Below are 15,210 nucleotides of genomic sequence, written 5' to 3'. Positions count from 1 at the left end.
AAGCATGTGGAAACCTTTTGTACATTGAAAGAGAACAACACGGAAAGATGAGAGCCAGAAAGTTATGAGAAAAGTATTCTTAACCTCTGACTTCTGAAACCCTGAAGAAAGAAATTGGACAATAAATGCCAAGGTAATCAAGGAGGCTGAATGCATGATTTTCCTAAGCAAGGGAACTGCGCTGGGTAGGGATAAACCTCTTCACTTATTTCTGTATGTGTTTGCTGAGGTGAGAAGGATTTTGAAACTGTTCTGGGATTATGCGTTGTTCTTTATTATAATTAATGGTGCTACAGCAGTGCCTAGCAACTCTCACAAAGTATCAGGGTCTCATTGCAGAAGTTATTGTGTGAATGAGGAATAAAAAAAAATCACTGTCTTAGGCATTTCAGGCAGGAAATAGTATGAAATGAGCACCCAGATTGGCAGTGTGTCAGCAAGTTTTAAAATATGAGTCCTGTGAGAAATAAAATATGTGAAAACCAAAGGCTGGCTTTCATATATTTAACTAATAAGAAGAGTCATGAGGAGATCCTAAACAAGGAAAAAGAAATTAGGAAGCATTAGACCAGCAGCAAGGGAAATGTCTGAGGCTATTTTAAAAATCCTTGAAGACACCTTTCAGAAGAAATAAGGCCAATTTTACTGGGGGGAGAAAATCCTAGTATCAAGCACTGAAAATATTATTTCCACCTCCATTCCTCATGTTCACATATTTCTAGCAATCTGGACATGGTGTATCCATGCCATTTTCTTTCTACTTAATATCTAATTGTCACTGTACTATTGATCTCCTGCCTAGCTGTGAGTGGTTACTAAGCCCAGCATACAAATCATCTAGGGGACTTTGCAACGTTTGTTTGGCTTCAGGATATTTCCAAATTTTAATCTTTTTTTCCCTAGTGCTCTCAGTGGCTCACCATCACTCACCCCTCTGACTTACTTTTCCCATCTTATCAAAGAGAAACTTCAGTGGTGAGCTGAAGCCACATAATTTTTTCCATGACTCTGCTGTTCCCCAGCTAGGGCAAATATTTCTGGAGATCAATAATTTTTATTTTTTGTGGTCATATTTTCAGTGTTGCTGCTTTTCAGTGTAGTTCCTTTCCTGCTCAGTGCTTTGCTGAAACCTTTGTCACAAAACTAATGCCCTGATTAATCTGTAAGTAATAAGACTGAGCTGCTTCCAGAGATAAGGGGGAAATCCCAAGGGAAATATTCAGCATGCTGCTTTTTAAAAGTCTCCAAGGGCCTCAGACTCATAAAAGTGCACAGGGCTAATTAAAGGACTTTCCAAACAGCAAGTGTCAGAGGAATGCATTTAAGCTCTTCGTCCTGATCATGAGTAACAGATGTTACTCAGTTCACAACCCGACATGAAAATCCATCCCTTGCAGACAAGGCTGTGAGGTAGAGGAGGTTGGGTCCTGTGGCCAAATAACTGCACAGATGAAGCACAACCTTTGCAGAAATCAAGAAAATCAATAATCAGAAAAAGATCATGAAGATTCAGTTGACTGATGTTACATTCCTTTGGACAAGATATGGTACAGAGGAGGAGATCTAGCTGAGACAAGGAAAACAGAATTATTCATGATTGCTACTTCTCACACGAGGAGACACAAAAGTTATTCAATCCCTCTGTGACTACTCTCCAAGGCTCATGGCTTTTTTAGTCCTAAAGTTATATCTACCAAAGTCACATGCCTCTCAGGCTGCAGAGGCCCTGTCCATCCATAGGCTAGTACTACCCCATTTCCCTCATGCCCTTGGCAGTCTTACTGTATCACAATGCATAGGTGCCACTGTTTAATATAGACATTGCTGTCTGGCTTTCAACCTGGTCAGTCTAGACTGAGCTTCTGGAAGGAGGGGACAGTCCAAGGCCATAGGTGGTGCTGTCAGTTCATGTGGATCACTGGCTTGTCTGCTTTTAGTCCTCAACAGGTAAGAACCCATGACCATGAAAAGATCTGCAGTCATGTAGGAATCCAATACCTCACAGCTGTTAAAAAGTTCAGTCCTTGCTGAAACTAAAAGATGGGCAAAAGTTTTGCTGAGTGTCTTGTGAAAGTGCCTCTGCTCACCCACCCCCAGATCTGAGACGGAAGAACTCAGACCGAGCTAGGAACACGGCTGTTCTCCAGCACTGTAGAGAGATACCTTGAGCTGTTTCACTGTGTCCCAAAATAGAAAAATACACATACACAGCTGACATCTAAACACTTACTGCCTCTGTATGCAGTGCATTCACCATAGTTCAATTCTGTACTAAACCACTTTAAAATGTTCATTATGTGGGAGAGGATAAAGCAGGGAGAGCACAACCTTATTCAAGAGCATAAATGGGTTTCTCTGGCAACCATCACAAGCTGCATTACATAGTAACTAAGTGTAGAAGCATCTATATTTAGGTTCTGGGTCTGCTATTGACCTATCTTTTTTGCTGTAGAAAATTAGCACACATCTCTGCATCTAGTTTGGGGGGGAATTCACCCATCCACTGCTGGCGAGGTAGAGAAGATGGCTTTGAAATTTGAAACCCCATGACTAAACTAATTTTCCTTCCCTTTTTATGTTTGGATTTTAGTGCATTTACAGTTCTTCATATGTTTTTGGCCTGCTCCAGACTTGACAATTTAACTTTTTTTCAGCTGTGTCTTCACTGGGCAGCGGATGCCCTCTGCCTGAAGATGCAGGTGGGCAAGCAAAGATCATAGAATGGTTTGGGTTGGAAGGAACCTTAACAATCACCTTGTTCCACCTGCCTGCTGCAAGCAGGAACACTTTTCACCAGATCAGGTTGCTCAGAGCCTCATCCAGCCTGGTCTGGAAGAATCAGTGTGCCACAGTGGTCTTCACAAGCTGAGCAGTTTGGAGACTTCCACCATTGCAGCCCTTGCAAGGCACAGTAAGCCTTAGAGGATCTGGAACTGTTCATTCTATTCATAGCCCATGAGCCCAAGCACAAAAAGGACAGCTTCTGATTCCCATTCAATGATCTCTGAAATTCAGAGCCTGGGTCCTTCAGTGTCTGGAAACACTTCAGCCAAAGAGTGAAAGTCTTTTTAAAAGTGTGTTTACTGAACATGCCCAGCTCCACTGTAGGTGCTTAATGTGTGGAGAAAGGGTAACAGCTCCATTTATGACCTTGGTAGCTTGGCCTCCATGAACCACAAGCGATGTGTAACCACTGTTTTCAAAACGTCCATGGAACCTGGAAGTGCAAATAATTGCTAGAGAGTGATAATGATCATTACCTTTTCAAATCCAGCTTCCAGCAAAATGATTCCGTTTCAGCACCTGAAATAATGCCATCTAAATTCACAGGTCCCTTTTCTGAAAGTGTTAATTTTATACATAACACAGTGACATCAAAAAGAGTAATACCCAAGGGAGCTAAAAATAATTCTGAAATATTCTGGAAGAAATTAGTTATGAGGAACTGTTCTTTATGGTTTTGTAATTTTTACTGTTTATATCTTTCCTTAATATCACTTGATTTCTGTGGTCATCCTTTCCCCCACCTTACCATGGAGAGATAATTACAGCAGGTATTCTTAGAAAAGGAACAATGAAACTAATTATTACAAATCACATTGAAAGAACAAGATGTCATATTTCCAAAAATTAAAAAGTAATGCACATACGCTGCAGGGAATATTCCACAAACAGTAACTAAAGACAATAACAACTCTGTTTATACACATTTGGCAGGTCTATATCAAATAATAGTGATAACTTGACATCCAGAGATTAGCTCATGGATTCATTATCCTTTGAATGAATCTAATGCTTTTAAAATTACTAGGTTGAGTCTCAGTCTGACATAGGAGTTATGTAAGTCTTCTTTCAACAGCCAGCCTATATGAAGTGCTTTCTATTTCCCCATATTTTTTCCCATGGGTTATTTGGCAGATCTTTGTGGGAAATGGCAGCAATTTTACAGTCCACAAAATAAGATTTTGGCATATGTTGGCACCACAATTTATTTATTTCTTTCTCAAACCAATAGAAATATTTTGTATGAATCCAAAGGGTTATTTTAAGTGCTAACTTAGTCCACACCTTCTTCTAGAGATCAGATTTGTATGGAAATTGGTGAGAGGTGGACTGAATGAGGGAAAAATAAGCTGGGTGGAAAATCTTCTGAACCCTCAGGCTCCAAGGGTGGTGATTATGGGTCTGAAGTGCAAATGGCAGCCATTTCCTTGGAGGGTACCTCAGAGGTCCCTACCAGCACCAGTATTGTGTGGTGTCTGTATAAGGAACTGGGTGAGGGGAATGAGTGCTGTCTCTGAGGTTTCCAGGCAATGTCAAACAGGAGGGAGTCAATATGCCGGAGATCAGGCTGGAGAAATGGGCCAAGGTGAACTTCATGAAGTTCAACCAAGGGAAGCACCAAGCCCTGCCCTGGTGAGAAGCAACCCCATGCACAGGACAGGCTGAGCTCTGGCAGGAAAGCAGTTTTGCAGGTAAAACTTGGAGGTCCTGGTGAACATCAAGCTGAACGCGAACCAGCAATGCATCTTTGCAGCAAGGAAGGCCAACTGCATGGCAGGCTGCATTAGCAAGAATGATGACATGATTATTTCCCTGTCCTCTGCAATTGAGAGACCACAGCTGAAGTGTTATATCCATTTTTGGCCTCTGCAGTACAGGAAGAACATTGACAACCTGGAGCCAGTCTAGCAGAGAGCCACCATGAGGCTGGAGCACGTGAGAGAACTGGGGACATTCAGCCAAAAGGGGAGAGGGTAAGGGGGAGACCTGCTGTCTGCAAATACAGAACAAGGCTCTTGGAACTGTATGCTGTAAGGAGGCAGCAGACACAAGCTGAAACATGGGAAATTTTGACTCATTTAAGGAAAACGTTTTGTGATGGTGCAACTCTTCTTCTTTCCCCAGCCAGCCTGCTGGGAAACCAGTCCCTTCTCCTAGACACCAGCCAGCTGTAATAACATGAATTATAAATTTACTTACCTGATATCTGGATTCAGAGGAAAACCAACCAAACGTCAGCACTGACCTGACAGCCATGACAAGAACAAAATTCCTTCCCTGAATTCCAAACAACCACCAGAAAGGCATCAGACCTAATGTCTCCCTAATTACAAAAAGGAAGGGCAAGAGCTCTTCATCCAACTGCAAAATGGTACCCCAAGACAAGTTAAAATGCCTAGATGCTTTCAGAGGAAGACAGGGGATGCTTCCAGGTCTGTGTTCCTTTCCTCCTGGTGGGCTCTTCCAAAAGGTTTATGACACAGCCACGTGTCCAACCCACTGCAGCCACCAAAGGCTGAGCTGTCAAAGAAGACAGGAGAACGGCTTGACAGGACATAAGTTATTATTTTCTACTCATTGCTGAGACAAAATTTCATCCTGATCTTCAGAGTTCTGTAGCCTGAAAGACAAAGTCAAGAGTAAAAAGTAAATTTTTTTGTTCCTTCAAGATGGCATTGGCTGAACTGGAACTTTGTCCCCCCCCACACCAAAAAATGCATGCAGAAAACCAAGGTTTTTGTTAGCCAAAAGTTCAAAGTCCAGGGGAAAAAATCAGCCATCTATTTGCTTTTCAGTCTAGGACTAGGCTGCATTACAAGTGTTTAGGCAACTGATGCTAAGTGGGCTAGGGATCGCTGTTACTACTGCTTACAGCAGTGGGGGTTTGGAGCTTGTGAGAGACCAACAACATAACAAGCAGATGAAATGTGTGGACTGTTGCCTATAGAGCACCAACATCTTTATAAAAGAAACATCTTTTTTAGGCTTTACATCAGTTCTGTCACAGACTTCCAAGAATAAATCGTCCCTCCCCTGCCTTGCTAACATGTCAGCCCAAGCATCAATCTGTAGGCTTAAGTCACTTAAAAATGCTGATTCCAAAAGGCTTATTAGTTTAGGAAAAAAAAATTAACAAAGATATTAAATTAAACTATATGTTTGCATTCTTTTTGAGAACATATGCATCTAATTCTTGCCTCCACTTGGAAATGGAAAAAAAAAATTAATCAAGAACATCTCCCTTGAATTCCCTCCTAAAGCAGCCAGGTAAGGGTGAGCTAACATATATTCTTAGTTGAATTAAACCAGCTATCACACCTTTAAAAATAACATGCACAATAAATTAAACTGTAAATAAGAGATTTATACATGCTGTTTTTCATATTATCCCACAAATGTCTTGTGAGAGGTTTATAATAAGGGATAATTCTGTATAGCATTGGAGCTTCATATTTGCTTTTCTCCTCTGCCTGAGAGGGATGGATGAACCTGAGAGTGGTGCAAAGAAATTAACAGCATGTTTTAAATCATCACTGTCTCTTAATCAAATTATGACATTTTATTAGCTTTTTAATTAAGATCTAGTCAAGAAAAGTAAGGACGTAGGAAATCCTAATAGTAGATTTAGATATTTCAGAAGAGAAATCACTGAAACCATTTTGCTGTTGTGTCTTGCAGACCACTGGAGCAAAATCATCCAGCAATTAATACCACAGACATTGTCATGAGGGGCTTAAGGTGTTGAGCCCTTTATGCTGATCTTACAATGGTCTATACATAATGTACTAGCAGACAAACTGTTTTGCAAAATCTGTACGTTTTTTTGAGGAAACAGGGATGAAAAAAAAGAAAGCTTCTCCTTTTGGAGAAATTGTGATTTGATAGCTGGATAGATAGGTATCACTCAGATCTTTGAAGAGAAAGCAGAGGAAAGATGCAGGGCACTTCTCCAGACCAAGCTGAATGCCCACAACTGGTACATAACACATTCCTCAGGGGGATTGCAGGAAGGTTTTATGCTGTCTTGTAAAGACAGGTGTACAAAAGTGCCTGGAGGGTTTTTTCAAAGCCTGAACAACTTCTCTTATATACTAAACTGCTGCTTTTGACAAGTTCCAAGTCGTTGGAAATGAAGCAAGAGTGATAAAACACAACCCATATACGGTCACGACCCCAGTCACAGCCCCTGCTCCAGGGAAGGCTGCACATCGAGCCTCCCACCTACTGCTTCACACACAGTGCAGAGGAGCCAGAGATGAGTCAGCTTCACAGCTTCAGAAGCCCTTGGAAAACCATCCTGGTTAAACTCACTGCATTCCCACAGTATCCACTTTCCAGGACAGAACATGCAGGAGTCTGTGATTTTAATTACAGCATTGACAGTAAGGAATTAATCACCTTTCATGTTTGATGCTACCCTGTAGCCTGCTTGACATCCTGTACCCTCGCTACTGTTCCCCAGTAATTTTCTGCTGTTATTCATTCCCTTCTCACTCTTCAGGGGGAAGCACTAAGGGGGAGACAATGCCCTGGCCATTCCTGTAGGCGTGGAGGGGTGGTTCTGCTTGCTGCACTCAACAACTCTTACCAAAGGCTCACTCGGCTGTGATTAGATCATTCTGAGCACAATTTGACTCTGAAAGGATTACTCTGTAACTGAGAAGATGTTTTCCTCAATTCCTGTCAAATCTTTACAGAAGTGCCATGTAGGATGAGGACTGGTCAATGGTCTCTACATAATGTACTAGCAGACAAACTTTTTTGCAAACTTTTTATAGTGCCTTAAATGTTGCCGTCTCTGTGCCCAGCTGCAGCTCCTTTCCCCAGGGCTTCTCCAGCCGATTGGCTAAAGTGGGAGTAACTACCAGGAGACAGGGGTGGGTGCTGGCGGACTGGGGTAGAGGGAAGGGCTGTGGGAGAGGGAGCAGGGCTCGGAGAGGGTGCAAAGGCGTGGGACTCCAGGCTGGGCTCTTCCTCCATGGCACACCATCATGGCAGGGATGCTCTGGTTGCAGCTGCCTCTAGAGGGCTCATTGCCTTGTCGGAGAAACAGCTGCCTTTGTTCTCGCCTCTGGAAAATACTCCATGCATCGCATTGTTTTTTAATCTGCCCTTTATTTCCATTCAGATCTCCGGTGGCTTGACCTCAAAAGCAGAGGCATGGTGTGTGAGGGGTCTGTGTGCCCGCACTGCCAGCCCCGGGGTGCAAGCAGGCACTCCCACCAGGGAGGCACCAGGGATGTGCTCCCTGTCCACCTCCTGCCTCCCCTTTTCATCCTTTGGCTCTCCAGAAGTTTAAGGCCTTAAATGCTGCACTCCAGTGCGCTCAAAGGCTGCCGAACATCTGCTCATACCAGCGCTTCTTCTGCAGAGCTAAGGCAAGCGTGTGCTGTGATTCTTTGTTCTGGTCCTTAGGATGGGCTGACACAAAAGCGTAGGGTTCCAAGACCAATGGTACAACCAGGTCTCACATCTGAACTACATTTCTGATCAGAAAAAGGAGAAGCCCAGACAGAATTTGTACTTAATGAATCCCCTGCTTTCTGATGGCTTTCTCGATTAAAGGACCTCTATTTCCAAACATGTGGAAGATATTAAGGACTGGCTTGCTTCTCAAGGATCAGTTGCTAAGTATATACAGCATATTTTTAAAGCTTTTTTTTTTTCTCCTGTGGGCAGGAGATACACCTGCAAGGCAAATTGTGAACATGCTGCTTTAACACTGCTAGCTCTGTTTAGTCATTCTTGTGACTTTCTTTGTGAACTACACTGCATTTGTCAGTTTAAGATTTCATCTGCAGTTGTGTTGCCCATTTTTTTAGCTTTATTTTACTGCAGGATAACTTTGCAAAGCAAGCAACTTAAAATCTGAAGCCCTGTGTTTTGCCTAAATTTTATAAGCTTCAGAAGCCTCTGGAGTTCATCTGCATTTGGTTTAGACTAGTCAAATGAGATGAGATCATCTCACTGTCCAGCACCTCCTTACAAGGAGCTTTTGCCATCTGCTGCCAGAGGCAACAAAAGGGGTCTTCTTGACAAGGTTGAAACAGGGACAGGCCATCAGTCCCCCAAAAGGCCATGTGGTTTAGCAGTGGTGCAAAAATCCCAAGCAAGTGCAGGCCATGAGTGTCAAAAGCTGAGTCTGATAGCACAAGTTTGCCGGCATGTCCTTACAGCAAACTGATCTTCTGCTCCTGTAAAGAGGGATCTCCACCTGTCCTTCATCCCAGGGTGTTCCCCGTTCCCTCAGGGATATCACTGGTTGGGCTCATTTGCCTCCTCTTTCCAAGGAACGGGAAAAGCTTCTGACAGGGAACAGTTCCTGCAGTGAGGAATGAAAGAGACTGTGGCTGCTGAAGTTCAACTGTCTGGTGTAAATCAGTGAACACTGTACACAATGACAGTACAGAAAGTCTTAATTGAAGCAAGAGTGTGAATCAAAGCAACAGCCAAAAAACAAACACCAATCATCAGAAAGGGAACAAACATTTGACTCGACAGTGCTGTGTGCCAAATGCCCCAGCAAACAACAGGAGACTGTCATGTTGTTGATGGTATTTTGTCATAATTATGTGCAATTTGCTTACAATGTTGTTCAGCACAGATAAAATAATTATCAGTCTTTACTTGGCTTCTTTCTGCAGAATGACTGTTTCAGTCCTGAAACAGTCCTTTTAATCTTCAGTCCTCAGTGCCTCCATGGTGAGAAGGTGAATATTTGTATGGACATAAGCAACTGGACTGTGTATTTCAGAGGCTGCCAGATTGATTTCATGCATTCCTGAAGGATTAATTCTCTGGGGACTACTCACAACTGCTTTGGTGCCCTTGATTGATAAACTTTGTCTTGTGGCTCCATGCTTTGGAAAGCCAATTTGCATGTATACTGCAAATGCTTATTCACTCATTATTTTTATTAGGGAACCACACACAGGCCTCTCCTGAAAAGCTGTCCTAGAGGTGCTATGGGAACATGAAATTTTATGCCACAAAGGTTTTTCTGGTGTCTACGAGGTGAAAAAGATCACTCAAGAGTTTCAGCTGCTGCAGAGCTAAAAGAAGGATCCTTTCTGTAAATGGTGCTTTTCATTTGCCCAGTGCTCATAGGCAGACACATCTCTTGAGGGAGTAGAGAGCAACACTGAAAAGTCCTCATAAGATAGAACACCTTTTTCCTTTGGGACCATTTGGGATCAGTGTAGATATTTATGAGATAATCTATGCTTCTCTGCATCGTTTCATCTCAGCATCTGGAGATGCCATCAAGCTGTCAGGAATGTGATATTCACTGTGATTTCAGAACATTGTGTTGACTTTCACTGCTTGAAAAGAAAGCTCTACTCAGTGATGGTAAGTTTTCTTGTAGAGGCTCTACTGATTGGAGGGAAAAAAAAAGAAGAACAAAGTTCTTGCTAAAACTCCTCTGCCTGCTTCGTTCTCCATCACATTCTGCCTGCAGAGTACAAGAAGAGATCTGGCCAGAGCACGGCTTTGTGTCTGTGATTTGGGGTCAGCTCTGACCCTGCAGAGTTTTTGCACCTTTCCAGTGGTGCATGGAGGACCAGAGATGGGCTGCACACTTCAGCTACCCTAGAAGTTGCCTTACTCTGTGATGAAAGCCAAATTCAACAGAAAAGAGGAAAAAGAGCCCTGACCTGAGAAAGTGCGCACATCCCAGGCTGCCAAACCTGCCGAGCCAGCAGCCCATCAGGATTCACTGAGTTCAAGGTTTCTGGAGCTAGGTGCTACAGACTTCATTCCAATATATGAAACCCCTTACCAACTTGGCTTAGGGTTACCCAAGTATCCCAGTGCTTATTCACAGTCACTTCCACTTTGAATTGCTTTAAGATTCAAATGCTGTTATCACATCCCACAGCTTTCAATGGATTTCACTGGCCTCAGTCTTCCCACTTGGCTCAGGATGAATTTTTTAATGAAGTCTTAATAGAATTGGCCCATCCTGCAGAACTAGTTTATTGCAAAACTGGCTATTTCATGTTAAAATGAATTATGCAGCCAAGAAGATAATTCATATATACATACCAAAATAGTCAGATATTTTCTCTGTGTGTTTTTGATTTTACAATTAATTGAGCATTCTTCATTCTTTCCCCTTTAAATGACATCAATACAGTATAGCTTAAAAGAATTCCAGGCAGTAATGAGACTTGGTGCTATGTTATGTTCCCACTAGTGGTGGGCTTTGAGATTATGACCATCAGCTTAGTTTTCTTTGCTCTCTTTCAAGATGAAAGACCTATGGATAACAATTTGTTTTGGGGCATACCCTTTATCATAAGAAGAATGCATGAGCCCATGTATGGACCAGTTTCCTATCAAAACATATGTACTGCGTTACCTCTTACATTTCAATCTCCTGGTCCCAAAATTTGCAAGTGTCTACAGAATGTCCCTTCTTTTTTATTAGCCTATCAAAATAAGATGCAGAAGAGTGGCTTTCACAGAAACAGGTCAGTTTACAAGCTTTCAGTATAATGTGAGCTGCTTTAATAAAATACTACAGCAGTGATTTTGTTCCTTCAGCCTTCACAATTCTTTGGATCAGCTTTTAAGACTGTATTAAAATCACCACCAAAACAGTGTTCTAGCTACTAAAGTAGCTTAAAAAACCTTCTTCAAAACCCATCCTCACATGCCTGATTAATAAATTCAGTTTTATAGCCTAACTAGATAAACTTCATTACTGTGAATATAAACTCAGAAACCAATTTAGTTGCCAAGTAGAATATAAGCCACGTTATTGGTATAGTTCATAAAATAAACATCTTCCAGAAATACACCAAAGCCTTCTCCCTCCTCCTGTGACTGAAATGTTAAACCAGAAACAGTGAGCATTGAAAAGGTTCCCTTCTGGCCCCACATTCACTCAGGGTGATGGAGTTAAGCTTTCTGTAGCACGCCCAGTTCCCTTTCCCTGATGGAAATCCTGAGTTTGGTGCAGAGAAACCACTTGGATAAAAAAGGGTTTGGGTAATTTCATCTCAGTATTTCAATGAGCCTAAGTTGGGAAAAACATACATGTACTGATTTTTCCTAGAAATTGTCAGTGTTAAATACATCTATTGGTACCTAAGGTGACTGTAGGTAAAATTTGCTGCATATAGTTTGTGTGTTTATATGTATATATTTTATATATAAAAATAAAACATATATGAACAAATTTATTTCTTAGCTGCTCTTGTATCAGACGCTCAGCTACCATTTCTGTAGGATAACAATGCTAGTTAATACTATACAATAAGGAAACCATATTCACTTGGAATTCTAGACATCATCCTAAAACTTATGGATATGATAAATGCAAAATGCTAAGTAGTGTTCTGCTTACATTTCAGAGAGCAAAGCTTTAATTTTTTTTGCAGAATGCTCTTTATCACTGTCTTCCATATCTTCAAGCATATCAGCATTTCATGCATGTTGCTGAAACAGTTGCCCAAGGTGCTGCTGAACATCTGGATCACTCTCTTTTTCCATTAGGCTAAGTATCTATCATGGCAGGATTAAATGTGCTCATCCCCAAAAGTAAAAGTTCTATTTGGTGCTAAAAGGGAAGTGAAAGTTTCCTAAACACTTAAAAATTTTGCTTTGAATTTGTATAAGAGGGTAGAATTTCCAATTGCTTCAGCCAGAGAACCTGATGCCCTCTCCCAAAAACTGCTTGGTGGACTGTCTCCAGAGGCAACCACTTTTCTCCCTGCCAAAACAAAGTGTGAGCACCTAGGATACAATTATTTCCACCTCAAGGAAGAAGTGTTTTATTCAAGCTCTCTGCTTAGAACAACATTTAGCCACTGGTAAACCCTGCAGTGAGTTTAGACGGGTCAGAGGGTGCGGATACCTTAAAAAACAGTAATAATTCACTTAGATTAAAAAAAAAGGGAAAAAAAGGCAGTAAATGGACTGAGTTCTGAATATTAACACAAGTATACTTAAAATAACACCATCTTATACGAAACAGTATGATCAAAGGTGTTTCACAACTTCACTCAAATTTTGGGCATAGCTCTGCATTTGAGAAGGTGCAGGCACCTGGCATTTTTTTCTGCAAAAATTGCTTGCCAAAAATATCCTCTCACTTTGCTGAGTTTCCCCATCCCTGAAAAAACAACTGTGTGTCCCTTGCATACATATGTTGTAAAAGAGTATAAGCCAGTTACAAACCACTCTCTACCAAGTGTCAGACCTAAGACATCTCTATTTTTGTATACAAAAGCTATTACAGACCATCTGCAAAGTGGTTTTTTAGCTTCTGTAAGATTTTTTGTGGAGGGATAGAATGTAAGAAAATAAAGATAGTGCAGAAGGTAGTCTCGCACCTGAGGAGCTGCAGCTGTACTCATCACCAAAGATTAGGAACAGGCCTGCCCTTAATAGGCCACAGCTGTGTCCAACAAGAAGATGAGTGCTACAAAAAGAGTGGGTTGGCTGGTGTAGAAGAGAGCTGGAGTGTGTTGGCTGTGCTGTGAAGAAATACCCATGAGAAATCACCAAGAAGGTGTGGAACTTTTGCAATAAGTTGACAATAATTTTTAAGTATTATTCCGAACAGACTTGCTAGACTGTCTCTTTTCCACTAATCTTTTTTGCAAAGAGAATCAAACCAGGTCAGAGGCAAAGTATTCTGCACATTGGGAAGCCACAACCATGTGTTCTGCATGGCCTGGCCTCCTAGTGCCAGGTGGAGTGGCTCACCCATAGGAAGAGGACAAAAGTGCAGCAATGAAATCCATCAGGCCAGGGCAGCAGAGGCATTTGGCAGATTTTTGACTTCATATTCGGTCTCCAGGCTTTTTGGTACATTGCCTAACAGGAATAACTCTGTGTATAGAACACCTTTGGGACAGGAAAGAACAGGCATGATTGCACAGGGAGCCTTTTCATAGCACTTTAAAACATCCGTCAGAAATATTTGACTCAACACATCAGAATGATTAACTGAGTATTGGTAAATTATTTGATCCACAAATACCGACCAATGAAAAATGCCTGGTTGTCTCCATGTATTCTCATCCTGACACATATCAACAGGTAATAAACTATTTTACTCCTGTTTTCACTTCAACAAATGTCCCTTAGAGCATCATTTTAGCTCTTTCAAAAGAACCACTTAGAGTAGGTATCTGAAAGTAACTTTATGACTATAAAAGCTTCATTAACTCAGACTTGATTCACATCAGCATTTCAAAAGGGAGTCCCTTTTCACTTTCAAATGTTCTTCCAGTCTATCAACTTTTACATCACTCTCAAAGGCTGGCTCTAAGTCAACAGCTTAATTTTCCAATTCAAGTAGCAGTACATTCACTTACGCTACTGTATGGGGGCAGTTTGTAAAGCCCTATATTTAAAAGGGTGTGGACAAAAATTTGACAATAAGCTGTCCCTGAATACTAAGCACAAGCAAACACATACATAGAGACAGAGAAAGAAAGCATTTTGCAAATAATAGGATTGAAAGCAATAAACACTCACAGCATTCATGCCCATTTAAAAGGCCAGATGGAGCTGTTTGGGCCTATCAGGTCAATAATCCACAAACTAAGAAGGATTTATGTGATAGACTGTAATGGTTTAAATCCACTTTGAGAGAGAAGGTTACAATAACTTGGAACAATGCTCAGTATATTCAGGGACCTGATGTGATAAATAAGAATTAACACAGTTATTTAAAAATCAAAGGAACAGGTGAAATAATGGGTTTTTAAATGCTCTTTTCCAGATCTTCAAACTGCCTAAGCTTTAATACCAGATGTCACAACAGTGAGTCAGAGGCAGGCTGGCAGAGCAGCCTTTCCCCGGGGAGCAGTGCAGGGCCCAACCTCCCTACTTTTCCCAACTTGAGAAAACCAAATGTGCAACCTTGGGATATAATGGGAAGATGCTTGTTGCACATGGTTTTTTTCTTTCTCCCTTAGCTGACCTCTCAGCAATCCCTGACCTTTCACAGGCTCTCATCTGCCACAAAGCAACACAACCTCAGCTTTTAGGAGGTGTCCCAGGTGCTGATTTCCAAAGGAAAGGGGTAATGGTTTTCACCTGGTCAGAGTGGATCGTCTTTACCTAGCTTGTTACAGGAGCAGGGTAGGTAGGGTTTTTGAAGATTTTGTTTCTTCTGTTTGCTCATCAGTTTGGTAGCTTGATCCTGGGTTAGGCTAATATGTGAGAGAGATTTCATGTGTTGCTTTCTGACCAAGCAGGAATACAATTTCTTGGGTGCATTATGAACCTGATTTAATGAGGTAGGCATTTATTTTATTGTTATATCTGGGTGTTATTATGAGTTAAAGCTCTCTTCTATTTTGCTGGGTAGTCATCTGTTTCTGTATTCTTTTCTAAAGAGCTTTTCCTGTTTACAGAGTATTCTTGGCTCTGGCCTCCTTAGATTTTCTTACCCCATTTCTTAAA

The sequence above is a fragment of the Zonotrichia albicollis genome, chromosome 1 (genome assembly GCF_047830755.1).
Source record: "Zonotrichia albicollis isolate bZonAlb1 chromosome 1, bZonAlb1.hap1, whole genome shotgun sequence".
NCBI classification, from domain to species: Eukaryota; Metazoa; Chordata; class Aves; order Passeriformes; family Passerellidae; genus Zonotrichia; species Zonotrichia albicollis.
The sequence above is the reverse complement of the archived record's forward strand: the minus strand, read 5'-3'. Positions refer to the sequence as shown.